Source organism: Globicephala melas, chromosome 16, assembly GCF_963455315.2.
Source record: "Globicephala melas chromosome 16, mGloMel1.2, whole genome shotgun sequence".
NCBI lineage: Eukaryota > Metazoa > Chordata > Mammalia > Artiodactyla > Delphinidae > Globicephala > Globicephala melas.
In genome coordinates, this window is record NC_083329.1 from 79,804,928 (window position 1) to 79,809,588 (window position 4,661).

At 42.6% G+C, this 4,661-nt stretch overlaps 1 pseudogene; it reads right to left on the reverse strand.

Moving 5' to 3' along the window:
* Positions 1 to 2,352: 2,352 nt before the first annotated feature.
* LOC132593600 (splicing factor C9orf78 pseudogene) lies at positions 2,353 to 3,306 on the reverse strand (annotated as a pseudogene).
* Positions 3,307 to 4,661: the final 1,355 nt, after the last annotated feature.

The following is a 4,661-nucleotide window of genomic DNA, read 5'->3' on the forward strand; positions in this document are numbered from 1 at the left end:
GACACTTGCTTTATGACCAAGATGACATTGCAGAGCACTGGGGAAATGATGGTCTTTCAACAAAGGGTGAAGGATCAAATGCATATCCATATGGAAAAAGATGAAACTTGATTCCCACCTCATGCTATGCAAAAAAAATCAACTCCAAGTGGATTTTAGAACTAAATGTGAAAGTTGGAACAATTAAACTTCAACAAGTTAATACGGTGGAGTATTATTTTTTTGATTTTTAAAAAAAATTGTCCCTTTTGACAAAGGGTGTTTTATTTATTTATTTTTTGAACATCTTTATTGGAGTATAATTGCTTTACAATGGTGTGTTAGTTTCTGCTTTATAACAAAGTGAATCAGCTATACATATACATATGTCCCCATGTCCCCTCCGTCTTGCGTCTCCCTCCCTCCCACCCTCCCTATCCCACCCCTCCAGGCGGTCACAAAGCACCGAGCTGATCTCCCTGTGCCATGCGGCTGCTTCCCACTAGCTATGTATTTTACATTTGGTAGTGTATATGTCCATGCCAATCTCTCACTTCATCCCAGTTTACCCTTCCCCCTCCTTGTGTCCTCAGGTCCATTCTCTACGTCTGAGTCTTTATTCCTGTAATATGGTAGAGTATTATCAGGACTTTGGGAGAGGAAAAGATGTGTTAAGCAGGATACAAAACCAAAACCAAAACCCACTAATCATAAAGAGAAAACTGAAAAACTGTAATGAGTACATTAAAATTAAGAATTTTTATTTATCAAAGACACAACACGAAACAATAAAAGGTCAGCCACAGAGTGGGAAATATAACCACAACCTATATCAACAAAGGGGTCCTATCCAGAAGATATTGAGTCATTAAGAAAAAAAAAAAGACAACCAAGTAGAAAAATAGGCAAGAGATTTGAACAAGCATTTCATAAGAGATCTCCAAGTAGCTAATAAATAGATGAAAAAGCGTTCAAAGTCATTAGTAATGAGGAATGTGCAAATTACAACCGCAGTAAGATACCTCTACACACTGCCATTTAGACATTTTAAAATGGAAAAGACAGACAATACCAAGTATTAGCAAAGATAAGGAACAAATGAAACTCTCATCCACTGTCAGTAGGAGGCTAAGTTAGTAAAACCCTTGGAAAATGTTTTAGCACTATCTACTCATGTTTGCTAAACTCATGACCTAGGATAGCAGTTTTACATACTTGTGTGTGTATGTGTGTGTGTGTGTGTGTGTCTGTAAGACTTGTACAAGAATCATCATAGCAATGCTGTTAATAATGGTCCCAAACTAAAAACAACACCCAAATATCTGTCAACAGAATAGATAGATATAACAAAACACTCTAAAGCAATTAAAATAAACGAACATTTGCCACTATATGCAACAACATGGAAGAATTTCACAATCTTAATGCTGAGTGAAAGAAACCAGGAGCAAAAGTCTTCATACAATATAACTCCATTTATATAAAGTTCAAAAGTAGGCAAAATTGAACTCGGGTGTTAGCAGTCAGAATTTCTGCTACTTTTGGAGGGGAGGGAAGGAAAGCGCCCTAGAGAGAGGACTCATGGAGACTTCTTGGGTGGGGATGTGGTTCTATGTCTCGATAAGGTGGTAGAGACAAGATGTGATCACCTGGAGGTGACTTGTCAAGCTATGTACTTAGGATTTTATGTCACACTTTAATAAAAAAGAACTTTTAAATTCTTGAGCTGATTTGGTAGAAAAAGTTGAGGAAATCTGAAATAGAGAATAAAGTGGCAAAGAAATTTTAAAAATAGAAAAAGCTAAGGAAGGTAAAGGATTAATCTTGAGATCGACATCCAAGTACTAAGAGTTCCAGAACAAAAGGTTATAGAAGAAAAGTGGAGGGAGACATTATCCAAAATATTTCAGTGGAACTTCCTAGAACTAAAATTCAAAGTCGCCTCCTAATCCATTAAGGCACATCACAAACAAATTTCAGAATACTGGGGCAAAGAGTAGATCCTAAAATCCTTCAAAAAGAAATAATATCCAACTTCTCCCATCCATATAGGAGCAGAGCCTACGACATTTGCAGAGCAAACAATTTTCAATGTAGAATTCTATACCCAGCAACACTATCAATTAGTGAAGAATAAAGACTGTTTTTTTTTGGTTTGTTTGTTTGTTTTTAAGATTTGACTGCACCGCGAAGCTTGCGGGATCTTAGTTCCCTGACCTGGGATTGAACCCTGGTCCTCAGTGGTGGAAGTGCAGAGTCCTAACCACTGGACAACCAGGGAATTCCTTAAACAAGATTTCAGAATGCTCACTAGAGTTTGGCTAGTTAGGCTAGAGTTTGCTCCCAAATAGGAAAACTGTGTATTGTTTTGTTTCAAAAGGTTACAAATTCAGTGCTTGAGAAATGCAGCAGGGAAGCAACAGGACTAGCAAAGTCTGTTTCCGGAGCTGTCTGCCAGCAGACAAGCAGGTCTCTGTCCAGGAAGCCTTTTCTTATGAGGGGGCTTGAAGGAAGGTTCTGTTTACATCCCACCCTGCCCTTCTCCCCTTCAACCACCCTCACTTCTTTTTTCTTGAACTTCTCATAGTGATAGAAATTGGTGGCATTGTCCTTAGCAGGACTCTTGTGGTTAGGGATGGGGGGGGACCCCTTCTCAAAGGGCAAGTGTTGGGCTCTTCCTTGTTCTCCATTTGGGGGCATTGAGCACCTCGTGATAAGATCAGTGGGCTGCTCATAATCTACACACTGCTGGTGAACACAGAGGATGTTCATTGTCTTTCTTCTTGTTCTGCTGCCCTGCCAACAGATGTTAGCATCCTCCATGGAAATATTTTTTATTTCAGCATCACGCTGGAGGTCCACCTTGGGGATGCCGCTCAGCGTCTGGTTGGGAGACATCTCCACGGTCTTTGCTGAGGATGCTCGCTGCAGGTTCACAGAGACCGCATTCTACAGCTTGACTTTCTGCTTTCGTGGTCTGCATCTCTTTCCTCTTCTGCAGCTCTGTCTCAAAGTTCTCCATCATGTGTGCGACCTCATGCCTTTGGTTGGTTTCTGCACGAGCGACGTGCTCAAAGGGGGTCTTCCTCTTCATTGATCTCTTCTGTGCCCCTGTTCTTCAGTTTCCTCATGTCTCCACACCTCCTGTCTTCTGAGTGGTCTCCCCTTGTACTTTCTCTCTCACCAGCAGGGCCACGGCACAGGCCATGAGCCCCCTTCCCCAAGTCCTGCACCCCTCGGGGCTCCTCCAGCTTGATAAACTTCTTCTGAGTCCAGCTCATCTTCCCACAACTCTGAGTGGGTCCAGCGTGGGTGGAGAGTCTCCATGATGGCACAGACCCTGAGGTCCAGCTGCGGCAGTCAAGACATTTTTAGACATGCAAGACCTCAAAAAACAAAGACAAGACAAAAACAAAACAAAAAAGCCCCTCAGGCACGCTTTCTTATGAAGCTACGTATGTACTCTTTGAAAACAAAGAAATACATCTAGAAAGAGAAAGATATTGGCTCCAGAAACCAGGGATCCAACAAGAGAGAAGGGAAGCGGTCCCCAGGAGATGCCGAAGAGAGGCCATAAGATGATCTGCACGTTCGACAGGAGGGCAGAGGGGTCCAGGAGGAAGGGCTCCGTGAAAAAGAAGGAAACTGACAGACAACCTCTGTTACAGTATTGAGGCAGGCTTATACCTCCAGCAGAGTCATTTACTAAGTCCAGGGAAACCATCATTTGTTCAAGAAAGGAAATATGATCAGAGCTAAATAGCTAAGCTACTATTTACAGGGGCATAATGAAAATGCTAAATCTTAAAATTACTATGTAACTTAATTGAGTGGAAGGGAACATAGTGTGGGAGGGAAAAGGTGTGAGTTGTGTGGGAAGAGAGTGAGACCCTGACTTTCAAAATGGCAAATGGCAATCATTTCTAAGATATTAAAATATCAAGAAATGGCAGTGTAACACCAGCTAAAGGGTTACAATGGCTGCGTGGAGGATGTGAAAATTGGAGAGGGGAGGGGCAAAGTAGACGACTTCTGGTTTTCTTTTGCAGAACTGTAAGCAGCTTTCGGCAGGAAAGAGCTCTCTACAGCGGCCCCCTTTGTCTTGTCACTACCCTTACACCAGGTGCCCGTCATGCTCTACTCACCTCCGGCCCTAGCACCCCTTTCACATCTTGTGACCACACGGTACCTTGCCTAACCTGTTGGTTCTTTCCATAGATCAAAGAAGTAGCAATGAAGAATAAGTAATTAACAGATGACCAGATCTCTACCCCAGCTTCCCCTTCAGTAATCCCGTGAACAAACTGTGTGAACAAGACGGCATCTAAAGAGAGATCACGATGAATCAACAAGCCTGCACACACGCCTGCACGCGGTGGGGTATGGCGAGGACTCTGACCCCCTACCTCAATGATTCACTGAGATGACCTCCCTGTTTCCCTTTTTAAAGGCTTTCATGGCTGAGCAGAATCTTCGGAGACGGTTTTTAGGAGACACTGAGTCCACCATCTCCCCAGATTGCTGGCCTTCTGATTAAAAGCAACTTTCCTTTCTACCAACATTTCTCCCTCTCTCTCTCTCTCTCTGTCGCTTTCTTGTATTAATTTTTGAGCAGTGAGCAGCTGGGCCGGATTCGGTAACAGACCTATTTGACATTCTAAGCCAGGAGCCTATAACCTATA